The following is a 15,760-nucleotide window of genomic DNA, read 5'->3' on the forward strand; positions in this document are numbered from 1 at the left end:
CAGTCTGGGCCTAAGCCCTTTTTAGTAAAAGTGACAATATAAGTTTGGGCTTTAGCCCATCTCAATACAGAAACAGTCATATGTTCGGGCCTTGGCCCATTGCAGTAATAGTAAACAGTGTAGTAACAATAAACAGTATGAAGTCCTAACCATCCAGCCTCTACATTCCATCTCTGTCTAACACCATGCTCCATATGGGGATAAAATCAACCCACCCATCCCTACACTCCAATTAGCACCGGTTACGACACTAAACAATATTTGTAGCAGAGCTGCCAGTATAATAGTCTTAGAGCCATCAGTGATTTGTAGCAAAGCTGCCAGTATAATACACTTACTCGAATCATAATAAACCCATCCCCATGCAATGCATCATACAGTCATGTCATGTCATATCATAGAATCATACATGTATCCATTACAGTTTAAATAACATGCTAAAATATAGTCATACATGTACACATATATATACACAACACATAGGGGCAAAACATTCATCTTACTACATAAGGGAAAAACAATCATTTTTCTTTATAAGGCAAAATAGTCATTTTACCACATAAGGGCAAAAGTCATTTTATCTCGTAAGGGCAAAATAGTCATTTTACTATATAAGGGCAAAAGAATCATTTTACCATATAAGGGCAAAACAGTCATTTTACCACATAAGGGAAAAATAGTCATTTTATCAATTAGGGGTCCAAACACACTTACCGACCCAAAAGTAGGTCCACAGTCGTCTCGGGCGACCCGTGCAACCTAAACAGTCAAACAGAAAAAATGGGCCAAAGGCCCATTATGTGGGCCCATGTGGGCCCACACGCCCGTGTGGCCCACAAATCCCATATATGGCCTTGGCTATGTGGATTACACAGCCTGGCCCAATATGCTCTACATTTTACCGCATAAGGGCAAAACAGTCATTTTACCATAAAAGGGCAAAATAGTCATTTTATAAATCAGGGCTCCAGACACACTTACCGACCCAACAGTAGGTCCACATTCGTCTCGGGCGACCCGTGCAACCTAAACAGTCAAACAGAGAAAATGAACCCAATGCCCATTATGCGGGCCCATGTGGGCCCACACGCCCGTGTGGCCCACAAAGCCCAGATATGGCCTTGGCCATGTGGATTACACAGCCTGGCCCAATATTCTCTACATGTTCGTGTGGTTTTCCCTTGTGGGGCCTACACGGCCCCTTTCGGCCCAACATGGCCCAAAATGGTCGAAGCCCACGTAATCGCTCATGGTGGCCTCTACGATCAAATGCCTACATTTATGCATTCGGATTACCACACGAGTGAGTGTACGCCCGTGTAGTGTCAATGGTCACATTTTTTGGCTTTTATCGATTTATGATTTGGGCAGTGTCTACACACTTGTTTGCGTAAAACTAGACCACGAGCGCTCCAACCTAATTCAAATAGAACTTTGGTTAATAGGCTAACAATCGAGTCGAAGCAAACTCTAATAAAAAAACTTATCCAAAAGATTACCTATCATTTGTTTAGATCGGTCGATTGTGGCTTGCCCACCTAATCCGCTGCAAGAGACAAATCACTAGGCCTTAAGGGTTACCTGCGCTCCCACCAAACCTTATCAATCATCAAACAAACGAACCATTTGCACTAGACGAATAATAACTTACCTAAAATGCAGAGTCCAGATTAGAAGAAAAGAATAATCAACTGATCACGTGACTTCGTGATAGGTTTTAAATATTTATAATTAATCGTTCTTGAAACTAACTATTATGATGATGTAGGCAAGTGTACCTATCGAACAGTAGTATAGTTTTAGCAAGACCGGATTGTCGAACCCAAAGAAACTAAAAGTACTAGTAATGACAATCTTTTTATTATCTAGCCTAAGAATAAAGAGGTTTTGTTTTTAACTAACTAATTATCTAAACTAAGAACTCACAGAGAATAGAATTGGGGAATTACTTTTGGGAAAATCGATTGACTTAAGACAATACTTAAGGAAAAATCCACCTAGACTGTACTTGTTATTCTGGCTCCGAATCGGACGATTTATTCATTTAACTTATTCCATAGAGATCCCTTAGTTATGTTATTATCCCTATTCAAGACTAATAACATCTAATCCCTATATTGAATAGTTGATACCTTTCTCTAATTAACACCCTAGGGTTACATTAACTCGATCTATGGATCCCCTTATTAGGTTTCACCCTAATCCGACAAAATCTTGTCACCCTATGTCTAGGCGCGCAAACAACTCCACTTAATTATGATAATTGTACTCTTAGACAGGGTTTATTTCTGCTCTGAATAAGAGCTTATCTTGAATCAGTATCCTGGGATATCAAAACAAGAATTAAGAACAAGTTAAATATTTATCATACAATTTAGAAAATAATAACAAGATTCGTCTTAGGTTTCATTCCCCTTAGGTATTTAGGGTTTTTAGTTCATAACTAAATAAGAAAACATTTCAAAATAATAAATAATACAAAACATAAAGAAAACCCAAAACTCCTGAAGGGGAAATTGAGGAGAGATCTTCAGTCTTGATGGTGAATCTGACTTCTAAGATGTATCAATCGACTTCCTTATGTGTCTCCCTTTTCCTCCTCCTTTAGTGTGTATTTATAGGCTTTGGAATGCCTAAGAACCCTCAAATTTAGGCTTTCCGAATTGGACTCAACTTGGGCTCGGGGGGGACACACCCGCGTGACACGCCCGTGTGCGATTACTTTAGGCCATGCTCGAGCCTGCCAAACTGACATGACCGTGTGATCTACTCGTGTGAGGAGGTCCAGGCCGTGTTGATTTCATACTTTGGCCCATTTTCTCTGTTTTTGGCCCGTTTCTCATTCCTTTCGCTCTCCTATGCTCTCTTAAGTATAAAACATGAAATTAAAGCATTAGGAGCATCAAATTCACCAATTCTAATAGGAAATCATCCATAAAATATGTTAAACATGGGGTAAAAAATATGTATAAAATACGGTTTATGAAATACCCCCACACTTAAGCATTTGCTTGTCCTCAAGCAAAATTCTCAACTCGTAATCAAAATGAATTCTTCTCAACTTCTAATTTCTATCGATAATATCTCAAAGTAATTCATAGGTAATCATACATTGAGAGTTCAACTAAAAGAACATAAAAGTTTCAAGCATTCCAAGTTGAGCATTTTCTCCTGAAACATAGGTGTCTCTCCTCATTTAAGTAAATACCTTTGATTCGAAATATCACAGAGTTTCACATCCTTACTAAAGATTCACTCAAATCACTCGAGGTGTTTTAAGGACAATAAATGAAGTACTCAATAGTCAATAATGAAAAGTCATTACCATAGGCTTGCATGAAAATTAAATCTCCACCACTGATAAATTGAGATGAAACATCAATCAAAAGGACTTTAGAGGGTTGTAATGAGGCTTGGTTAGGGGGTGTGGTCACAAGGTAAAAGAAAGGGTTAGAATCGAGATTGAATTGAAAAATTTCCTTACTAGAAAAAGAGTTAATCATCACTTGCGTACAACAGAGCTTCTTCTCAGAATATGGAATTACTAATGTGTATACATAGTTTTTTTTTTGTGAACAAGTAAAATAACATAGACTAACTATTAAGAACAAGACATAGCTAAGCAATTTATTCAACTCAAATCTAGACAAAAATAGGGATTAATTTAGGGGATTTCAACAATAATAGGTTAAGGGTTAATATTAAGGGTAATACAAGAAATGGCTTGTTAGGCTCAAGGGGGTTTACTAGGGGTTAATAATGGAGGTAGGCTTTTCATGGCATGAGTGGGTTAATCCTAAGTGCCTTAATCATTTTGACATATCAAATCAAATGGTGTGGTCTCGACATGCATAATCAAGCAAGTTCTAGAATAACAGTTCAATACTGATACACTCAAAAAAATAATAAAAGTGAGCATGAAAGAATTAATAGATGCTCAAAAGGCTCAAAAATCTCACAAAAATTATGGCTTTTTGATGTTTAAAACTTGTGAATTCCAACTCAAACTAATACCTAAAATTTGGGGAAACAACCTAAGATTTTAAATTCTTAAAAATCAACTTATCATGCTTGATTCTTTAATGTCTTGAGGTTTAAACAATCAATGCATAAATGCCTATGTTTTAATTCAAGATATATCAACAAAAATCATAAATCATCAAAATGTATCCTAAATATGATATGAGAGCTTTTCAAGAGAACAAGGTAGTCATTCAGGGAATTTTCTAATAATGAAATAAATACCCCCCACACTTAAGACGTACATTGCCCTAAATGTACAAAGATAGATATTAGAGTATAAAAATAAGATAAGGAAAGAAGTGAAACTTCCTGTATGATGAATTCCTCGAACTAGAGTTTTGGAGAGTAATTTGTTCGAGAGTGGAGGAGGATACTCCGGCGGTCATAGAGGTTCATTAGTCCATAAATCTTGTGCCAAAAGAATATTATATCTAGTGGTAGCTATGGTCGTGATTGATCAGGACATGATAGTCGTGAAGAACCTTTCCTGGTATGATAAAATCAGGAACTTTTTAGGAGGTATAAGGAAGAATAATTACTCATAAAGAAATAATCAAAATTGATAATTAAAAATAAAATTCCAAAATCTAATAAAAATAAAAAAGTAGTTTTAATAAACATTAAAAACATAAAATAATAAATAAATGTTTTTAAACATCTTCATCGCTGGATGGTTTACGAGGTGGGCTGGCGATGAGATGTGGAGGTGCTAACAAATCTACTGTAGAGTACCATCAATGTTGTCAAATCGTTGAAAACACTGCTACTCGAATCGAGTGAGGCGCTCAGAGATGTCAGCATATGAACCTGCCGCATGAACTGGATGAGAGGGTGGTGGTGGCTGAGTAGGTGGGTCCTCGTGCTGTGGAGGGACATCATCAGGAATGTCCTAGTAGGTCTCCTCCTGGGTAGATTAGGCTAGACGATATTGAGGAGGGTAGGTTCCTCGGTGCTTTTCGATCATCCTCATGCTAAGCATGCTTGAGATGCCTTTTGGAGACATCTGGCCAATGAGGGTTAAGGATGATTCTTGGGCCGCAGTGCTGAGGAGCCCGAAGTATCGAGCCAACCGAGTAACATAAGGGCCAATGGAGATGATCACCATTCTATGCCACTCTTTCTGGTGCTGAATAGCGAGGGCAATGAAATAGGCAAGGTCGATGACGTGCCCGTGCGACATACACCATAAAATGTAGGCGTCGTGAGTGTTGACGACGCCAGTGCTTTCTCACCTTTCTGTAATCGTGTTAGTCAAAATGGTGTGTAGGTACCTTAGAGAGGGAGGGAGAGCCGATGCCTTGGAGCGGCTGGGATTGTAGGTGGCCCTACTTGGTACTAGTGTGTCCTAGCACCGTAATGGAGAACGATGGATGTGGCAGTTGAGAGCATGTAAGTCATTCTCCTCCTTGAATTCCTCCATATATAAACCCAGTGCCGTACTTGATTCTAGGACGCTGAGCTGGCAGACTAACCTGCCTAGGCAAAATGAGACTGTGCTGGGATCATCGTAGTTCGTCATTACGGCCTAAAGATGGAACGTTGAGCATAGTTCCATTGTGATCTCGAGGTATGTTGGCTCGATGATCCCAAAGAAAAACTCCCATGGGTCAGTGGTTAGGAGGGCCCGAATCGTTTTAGCCAATTGAGCTTATTCTACCACGGCCCAGTCGATGCAGCGGCCCACAATTAAAGGTTGGGCCCAGAGTATTTGGAATAGTTCTTTTTGGGGCCCGATGGGGAATCTCAGGAGAGGGTGACGAACTTCCTCGGTAGGACCCGAGGAAGATGACGCTCCCTTCCTTTCCCTTGAAGCAGGGACAACGACCTTCTTACCACGTGAAAATGACATTCTAAACCTGTAATCAAAACTATTACTTTGTTTTGATGAGTGGACAAGGAAGAATGTATCTAAATTAAAAAATTCATAGATTATGACTAATACTTCAGCCACAACTATCATCACTTAACAATTCTAATCAAACTAATCCATTTTAAAGCATACTTTTGTGGCATTGCATGATAATAGCATGAATAATAATAAAATATAAAAAAATTGGCAAATAACAAGAAGCATTTGAAAAGTATGATGACTGAGTTAGAATATTTGAAAAAGGCATGAGTATTCCACCTATCCTAACCATGAATATTTTACTTTTAACTAATCAAATGGAGTAAAGAAATCTTGTAAAAAAAACTTGAACATGAATAAAAATGAAAATTATTCTAGATTATGGCATTTAAAAGTATGAAAATAACATAAAAACTTACATATTATTATGATAAAAAGCCTTAGACATCATTAAAATAGACAAGAAAGAAGTAAACAAACGCTAGGAAGGGAGGATTGAGCGTAAAAAATAGAGTTGGAGGCGGCACACGGGCGTGGCAGGGATGCCGTGTGGACTTGCAGCGGCTAGGGTTAGGGTATTTGAATGGGAAAGAAAATGAATAGTGCAGGGTATTTATAGATTTTGGGACACACGGCTAGGACACACGGCTAGGGCACACGCTCGTGTTCCCTAATTTTTGCCAGTGTGATTCACGAATTTTGAATTTGGGCGCGTCTGACATTTAGTACACGCCCGTGTCCCTTGGGTGTGTAGGTGCACATGGCCGTGTCACACGGCAATGTCTGGTGTTATTCACTTCTCCCACGCCCATGTATGAAGACCTATTCCAGTGTCAATCTAACAGGTTCGACAACGGGTATTAGACATGGGAGTGTCGCACGCCCGTGTTGTTTTAACAGGTTTGCCCACGGTTCTTCCACACGGGCGTGTCGCACGCCCGTGTTGTTTTGGTAGGTTCGACCATGGCCATGTTGCACGACCATGGAGTTTTATCGTAGCCCGTGTTTGGGAAAATTTGTTGCCCTATTTTCACACGGCCCTAAACACGCCCGTGCTTTTGGCTGTGTCCTTGTGGAAAGCCAGTATTCAAGTGCTCCGTTAGTAAGTTAGATGTTGAAGGCTAAATTTTAAAGAAGTTAATACAGTTAGTGCTCAGGTTGCCTCCTGAGAAGCGCTTGTTTATAGTCTAAGCTCGACTTACCTCTCCGTTGAATAATCATGGTGGTTTGAGGTTATACTCCTCATTCTTGCTATCAATCTCATCAAAATAAGGTTTTAAATGGGTGTTTTTACATTAAAAGTGCCAAATTTAGATGACTCACATAGACGGTACCAAATGGGAAAATACTGAGTACCGTAAGAGGGATTTCTGCATTTGATGTTGTAGCGACAATGTGGGGATATGCGGTATCTAATAAGACTTTATCTCCAATTTTAAGTTGATTTGGAAAGGTATTGAGTTCGTTCTGGCGTAGTTTTGGTTTATCGGGTGTTCTTGGTTTATGCGTCCACCATTCATCTAGCTCCTTGATTTGTAGCCTTCGTTCTTTATGAATAAGTTCTCTACTATTGCTTGAAAATGACTCATGTGCTTCCTTCAGACTCATTTCTTACAAAGTTGGTTTACCATATTGTCAGATTTAGTAGAATGGGTTAAAGGATCACCTGTAATTTCTGATTTGTTGCCAGAATTGCGAGCTTGAAGAGTGATTGTTTCGTCTCCCACACGGAGTGTGAGTTCACCTGTGCCAACATCAATAATTATTTTCGTAGTTGCTAAAAAGGGCCTTCCTAGAATTGAAGGAGTTCTAATATCCTCCTCTATGTCTAGAACAATGAAGTCAACGGAAAATATAAATTTATCGATTTTAACTTGTACATCTTCAATAATACCCCTAGGGAATCTTATAGTTTTATCTGCTAATTGAATGCTCATCCTAGTCATTTGGGTTTCCTAAGACCTAGTTGCTTAAACATATTGTAAGAAGTGACGTTGATACTAGCCCCTAAATCAGCTAATGCATTATTAATATCTAAACTGCCAATTAAGCAAGGAATTGTAAAAATCCCTAGATCTTTTAGTTTTTTGGGTAGTTTATTTTGGAGAATAGCTGAACAAACTGCGTTCAGCTCCACATGTGATGCCTCGTCCAACTTCCGCTTATTTACTAAAAGCTCCTTTAAAAATTTCATTGCGTTTGGCATCTGCGATAGAGCTTCAATAAACGGTAAGTTAATATGTAATTCTTTTAAGAGTTTAAGAAATTTACCAAATTGTTTATCTGAGCGGTCTTTCCTTGTCGCATTGGGGTATGGCACACGTGGTTTATATTTGACAGTCACTGGTTTGCTTTATTATAATCTACCTCACCTTTAGCTTTGCTTACCACTCTTTCTTGCCTCAGTTCTGGCTCAGGCTCAACAAATCCTTCTTCATTTTGAACATTAATCGCGTTGAGCTGTTCCCTTGGCTTAGGTTCAGTGTTACTTGGCAAGCTACCTTGTGGTCGTTCGGAGATTAATTTAGAAAGCTAACCTATCTGAGTTTCGAGCCCCTGGATCGACACTTCTTGTTTTTTAAGTGCTGTCTTGGTGTTCTGGAAATGAGTTTTTGACACCGATATAAACCTTGAGAGCATCTCTTCAAGGTTCGGCTTCTTTTCCTATTGGTAGGGTGGTTGCTAGTAGCCTGGAGGATGTTGTGGCCTTTGATTTCCTTGACTGCCCCATGAGAAATTGGGGTGGTTCCTCCAACCTGTATTATAAGTGTTACTATATGGATTATTTTTGAGATCGAGGATTATTACCCATGTAATTTAACTGGTCGTTATCCATGTTGTGGCCATAAGGTTGGTATTTCGAATAGCTTGTTCCACCTCCACTTGCTGCGCGTTGCATTACTGGGTGAACCTGTGAATAACTAAGAAACCCATCAATTTTCTTATTCAAGAGTTCTACTTGATTAGAGAGCATGGTGACCGAATCGACGTTATAAACGCCGGCTGTTTTCATTGGCTTTGTCCTCATGACTTGCCACTGATAGTTATTCAGTGACATCTCCTCAATAAACTCATAATCATCTTCAGGTGTTTTATTGTTGATGGTGCTGCCAGCAACTGCGTCAACCATTTGTCGAGTCGAAGGATTCAAGCCATTATGGAACGTTTGAACCTGAAGCCAAAGTAGTAACCCATGGTGAGGGCACCTTCTCAAAATGTCCTTGTATCTCTCTCATGCATCGTAAAGTGTTTCTAAATCCATCTGCACAAAAAAAGAGATATCATTACGTAATTTAGCTGTTTTAGCCAGTGGAAAATATTTTAGTAAAAATTTTTCAGTTATTTGTTCCCAAGTAGTAATTGACCCTCATGGTAATGAGTTCAACCACTGTTTAGCTTTGTTCCTTAATGGGAAAGGGAATAACTAAAGACGAATGGCATCGTCAGAAACGCCATTAATTTTAATGTATCGCATAGTTCCAAAAAGTTTTGCTAAGTGAGCGTTGGGATCTTCTTCCTGCAAATCATCAAACTGAAAAAACTATTGTATCATTTGAATTGTGTTAGGTTTTAGTTCAAAAGTATTTGCAGCTACAGCAAGTCTAACTATGCTTGATTCAGTTCCTGTTAAAGAAGGTTTAGCATAATCATATATAGTGCGTGGAACAGGATTTTGATTAGCCGGAATTGTAGGAGGTAGCTGATTGTCTTGGTTTTCAGCCATCTTTTCGGTTGGGGGTTGAGTATCGTCTCCTTGCTCGTTCTCTGTGTATCTTAAGCTTCGTCTTATTTCTCTTTGGTTTCTGCGAAATATGTGATTGATTTCTTCATCAAAAAGTAGTGGTCCTAACAGGTTTCTTCTAGTCATAAACTATAAAAAACCTGCCAATGGAAAGAAAAAGTAAATTAATAAATAATAATAATTAAATTAAATTAAATTAAATTGCAAGAAAAATAAATGGCTCAAGTAATAAAAATTGAGCGTTCCTAATATCATAGTTCCCCGGCAATGACGCTAAAAACTTGATCGCGTGATTTCATGATAAGTTTTAAATATTTATAGTTAATCATTCTTGAAACTAACTATTATTGCAATGTAGGCATGTGTACCTATCGAACAGTAGTATAGTTTTAGCAAGACTGGATTGTCGAACCCAAAGGAACTAACAGTACTAGTAATGACAATCTTTTTATTATCTAGCCTAGGAATAAAGAGGTTTTGTTTTTACCTAACTAATTATCTAAACTAAGAACTCACAGAGAATAGAATTGAGGAATTGCTTTTGGGAAAATCGATTGACTTAAGACAATACCTAAGGAAAAATCCACCTAGACTGTACTTGTTATTCTGGCTCCGAATTGGACGATTTATTCATTTAACTTGTTCCTTAGAGATCCCAAAGTATTTTATTATCCCTACTCAAGACTAATAACGTCTAATCCCTAGATTGAATAATTGAGACCTTTCTCTAATTAACACCTTAGGGTTGCATTAACTCGATCTATGGATCCCCTTATTAGGTTTCGCCCTAATCCATCAAAATCTTGTCACCCTTTGTCTAGGCGTGCAAACAACTCCGCTTAATTATGACAAACGTACTCTTAGACAGGGTCTATTCCTCCTCTGAATAAGAGCTTATCTTGAATCAATATCCTGGGATATCAAAACAAGAACTAAAAACACATAATTAAGAACAAGTTAAATATTTATCATACAATTAAGAAAATAATAACAAGATTCGTCTTAGGTTTATTTAGGGGTTTTAGTTCATAACTAAATAAGAAAACATCTCAGAATAATAAAGAATACAAAACATAAAGAAAACCCAAAAATCCTGAAGGGGAAATTGAGGAGAGATCTCCAGTCTTTATGGTGAATCCGGCTTCTGAGATGGATCAATCGGCTTCCTTGGAGTAATTCCTTACTCCCTATTCTGTGTCTCCCTTTTCTTCCTCCTCTAGGGTGTATTTATAGGCTTTGGAATGCCTAGGAGCCCTCAAAATTAGCCTTTTTCGAATTGGACTCAACTTGGGCTCGGCAGGGACACGCCCATGTTCAATTACTTCAGGCCGTGCTCGAGCCTACCAAATTGACACGGTTGTGTAATCTGCTCGTGTGAGGAGGTCCAGGCCATGTTGATTTCATACTTTGGCCCATTTTCTCTATTTTTGGCCCGTTTCTCATTCCTTTTGCAACACTCTTAACCCGTATCCTTTTTCGAAATAAGGTTATGAGGTATTACTTGACTTAACAAAACTTCTATAAGGTCAAAGATACTTACCAGACAAAACTTATCAACAATGCAAACCTGTCGCATTGATTTTCCATAAGAGCTATTATAAAATTTCTAAAATGACTCACTATCAAAACATAGCCGAATATCTAATAACAAATTAACTACTATCAAGTTATAACTAAAACATTTCAACACATTAGTTCAATTATAAGTTTCACTAAACCAAATGAGCAACCATCTTCGCATGGCTATAATGTATACAAAGTCGAAATATCATTCTACCTATAGTCTATCCTATACATGCCTTAAACCATGATGATATACAATCTTCTCAACTCACGTAATGACTCGATAGTGTGATGATATCTCCGACTCTTCCAACTCGAACTAAAGTATAAACCTATAAGAAATAGAAAAGAGAACACGGAGTAAGCTTCAACGCTTAGTAAGATTTAAGCAATGCAAACAATTAATTTACTTATAGATCAATTATTTCAAATTATCAAGAAATCATTCCTAGATAATTGCCATCTTGGCCAAGTATCCATGAACATAATGTATATTTAGCAAATTCACCTCACTTGAATCTGATCTCAATTAAAACCAAATATTGAAATCACAAATATGATCACAAGAACTCGAAAAGCATCTCATTAACTAGTTTTAACCATGTTTGCAACAAAATCACAAATTCACTACAAGCTGTCTTCCTTAGCAATAGTCACTAAATTATTTATAACTGGAGCTAAGGAACTCCAATTCAAGTGCAGTTAATTTTCCCTATAAATAGACTCATATATCTTCCATCCATAAAATTTTCAGAATTTTTGGTTTGACCAATCAATACCATATTTTTATTGAAGTTTCCTCTGTTTCACTGTTTGACTATTCTGACCACTCTTAACTACGAATCAATTTTCTCATTATGCAGAATTTGAAATATGTTATCATTTATTTCATTTGAAACTAGACTCATTAAGGAGTCTAAGTATATAAATTTTATCTTATAATCATCATTGTACAATTTACAAGGATTTTCTAAAAACAGAACAGGGGATTTCAAAGTCATTTTGACTGTATCTCACGCCACTTCAAATATCTCATTATCTACAATTCTTTTGCTTATACAGTTTCTTTTATAAGAAACTATACTCATTAAGATTTAATTACATAATTTATTCAGCTTCTAATTCAATTTCCACAATTTATGGTGATTTTCCAAAATCACACTACTACTGCTGTCCCAAGCAGATTTATTACAAATTTGCTCTTTCACACATTCCTTGCATTCAAATTATCTAAACATGTATATCATGTCATTCAAGATCGAACTCATATAACATAGGCATTAAAATGATTCACTAACAGCTTTAGTTCAATTGAAACGAATAAAATTCAATATCATATTCACATTTAATTTTCCATGATCGTAATCACCTAAAAATAGATCATATACTTCCACAAACCTTTCCACAAGAGCCAAGTGTTTATATTTGAATATAAACATAGAATCATTTCACATAACTTCACACATTTACCGAATATATCATGATCACATTTACAGTCATAACACTTATTCACAGATGCATCACTTTATATATTTATAATTTAATTCAAATCAAATCACATACGAGTACATGATACGTACCTCGCCAACTTAATATGTAATACACTTTCAATTTGTCAACTTAGTGTAGGATCTTGTAATTGTATACTTTTATCAAATTCTTCGGCACTTGGACGGCTAGGTATAAAACCTAAAATTTTATTACCAGCACAAAGCCTGCGGGACTTTAGCCCGGATACATTTCCAGCACAAAGCTTGCGGGTCTTTAGCCCGGATACATTTCCAGCACGAAGCCTGCGGGTCTTTAGCCCAGATATATTTCCAGCACGAAGCCTGCGGGTCTTTAGCCCAAATATATTTCCATACACATTTCATCTTCTTAAATTACTTATGATAGAAACTAGAAATCTATTTCAGTCCTTGCTTCGATCATATTCTTTAAATCATTTCATACACACAGTGCCTTACACCTGATCTCGCACACATAGTGCTCGGTTAATAATGTCGCACACATAGTGCATATATTCATTCACACACACCATGCTGCCCTTTTCATTCATGCATATACATACCCATAGTATATTTATTCAATACCATCAGTGTGACAACCCAAATTAGACCCTTGTCGGAATGTGGTTTCGAGACCACATTACCGAGCCAAAAATTTATTTTTGTGTTTTAATTACATAAATTATTGTGTGACAGTGAATATATGAGAAATTAAATGCTTAATATTAGCTTTAGGAATGTGAATTAATTCTAAAAGGACCTAGTTGACAAAGTTAGAAAAGATGATAGATTAATTATAAGGAGTAATTAATAATAGAGAGAGGAAGCATGGCTTTGCATGTCAAATTACCCATAAAATACATGGTGGCCGGCCAAGGAGTGATGATGCTCCACTCATTCTAATTTAATATGTTTTTTTTGGTTAACAAATGATGGGAATAATAATAGGAAAGTGAACAAAAAAAAGGGGTGTTCATACTTGCCATCTCCTAGCCGAAAAACCAAGAAAAAGAAAGGGAGAAAAATTTTGAAGAAGTTCGGCCATTGCTTGTATCTAGGAAGAGTGTTTGATGTTGTGGCATGAAAATGAGGGAGTTTGAATGCTTAATAAGGAGGGAAGAAGGAGTGTTCATGTTTTCTTTCTTTTGCAATTGTCGTAACTAGAGGAAGAAGAGGAAGCAAGATTCGGCCAAGGTGGTCCTTTAGATCAAGGTATGTTCAATGATATTTTTGGAAGTTTACACAACCTTTGGGTGATGAGTCTAAATTCTATCTATCCCATGGTTGGATTTGGGGTTGTTGGAGAGTTAGGATTCGGCTAAGGAGCTTAAAAAATTTTAGTTCATACCTTGATGCTATTAGCATGCTAGTTATATGGATGTGTTAAGTTGCTTGTTATGTTAGCATGAAAGTTGAAATTGTTAAGCTATTTTGTTGGAGGTGCCGAATTTAGGACTAAGAAGAAAATGAGTATTCGGCTAACATAGTGGAAAGGTGGGTGTTGCCGATTGTTAGATTTAGACTATGGGAGTGGCTATAATGGGCATTAAGATGTGGAACTTAAGAAATGTAGTTATATGTGGATTTACATGATGTTACAAATAGATATGAAAATATGCTAGATTAGGAAAATTCGATCAAGTGTTCATGAGATGAAATTAGGTGTTTAAATGATGTTATAGTTGACATTGTACATATATACATACATTCGGCCATCTAATTGAGTATGAAGGTGGTGTTAAATCTAATTGTGATGCCCATTCCGAAGTATATATACATATATATACATAAGTATGCCCATTCGTGATGTTACCTTTAATTATGTGTATAATCGACTAAATGGGTAATTAGTGAGGATGGTTGCCGAATATACAAACATACATATGCATGTGTAATTGAATTATGAATGTTTAGCAAGATGGTTAAACTAGTTGATTTATTGATTAAGCTCAAGGAGTTAAAGGAGGAGAATCAAGCAAAGGCAAAGAAAAGATCATCGAGTAGCCGAGTTGGAACCATTTTACCCAACACAAGGTAAGTCATTAAGCATATATTTTGTATTAATTTAAATGGTCATAACGTCTATGTAATGATGCTGAATGGAATGATAAATATATATATACATGTATGCATGGGGTGATGAAAGTATTGAATAAAAAAAGAAAAGAGGTGAGATGTATTGAGTTGTTGGTTTCGGCACTAAGTGTGCGGGTGTAGACATTTATGATCATGAGATTGGCACTAAGTGTGCGGGTTTAAATTGTACAGCACTAAGTGTGCGAGTTTGATTATATAGCACTAAGTGTGCGAGTTGATTATATAGCACTGAGTGTGCGGACTTAATATATATTTTTGAATCACTATGGACACTAAGTGTGCGACATTATTGAGTTGATCACGGACAGCGGATCGGGTAAGTACCTTGAGTTCATGGCTAATAGGCGCTATGTTTATATTTGGAGTTGAGCTTGGTAAGTTTGAACCTATGTGACAATTATAATTGAAGTCACGTACATAAGATTTATCGTGGAATAGGTGAAAGGTCGTTTAGTTGTATGATTGTAACGAAAATAAAATGATGTATGAAAATGCCTCAAATATCCTATTGATTAGTATATGGAATGTGAATGCATGACTTGGTATGAGATTGAACCGATAGGTCTAAGGAACTATGGTATGGTTCGGTATGGATGGAGTAACTAGCCTCGTTCCATTTTGTTTCCTCTTGTGATAATGTTATTAATGGATGGTAGTGCATTGCTTATGACTTACTTAGTTATATACTCACTCGGTGTTTCCTTGTCACCTATTCTAGGTTTCTTGGACTCGTCTCTTTTTGCGTGATCGGGCCGTCATCGAAGTCATCACACCGGCTAGCAACTTTTGGTATCTTCTTTTTAGTCGGTCTAGGAGAACATTTCGGCATGTATAGGCTAATATGTTTTGTTGAAATTTGGTATGTAAACTTTTAGCCATTGGAAAATGGCATAAATGTTCGGTTGGATTTGGTTCTATAATGTTAGGTCGTAAGTCTTGGTAATTCGATTTTTATGCCATATGTCATGGTTGATTATT

The 15,760-nt window shown here is 37.1% G+C and overlaps 1 non-coding gene across 1 annotated transcript; it reads left to right on the forward strand.

Moving 5' to 3' along the window:
* The first annotated feature begins 9,060 nt into the window (after positions 1-9,060).
* Positions 9,061-9,167, forward strand: LOC121213284 (small nucleolar RNA R71). The gene has a single exon (XR_005908667.1). It is a non-coding gene; the product is annotated as a small nucleolar RNA R71 (small nucleolar RNA).
* Positions 9,168-15,760: the final 6,593 nt, after the last annotated feature.

Source organism: Gossypium hirsutum, chromosome A13 (genome assembly GCF_007990345.1).
Source record: "Gossypium hirsutum isolate 1008001.06 chromosome A13, Gossypium_hirsutum_v2.1, whole genome shotgun sequence".
In the NCBI taxonomy this organism is placed as follows: domain Eukaryota; kingdom Viridiplantae; phylum Streptophyta; class Magnoliopsida; order Malvales; family Malvaceae; genus Gossypium; species Gossypium hirsutum.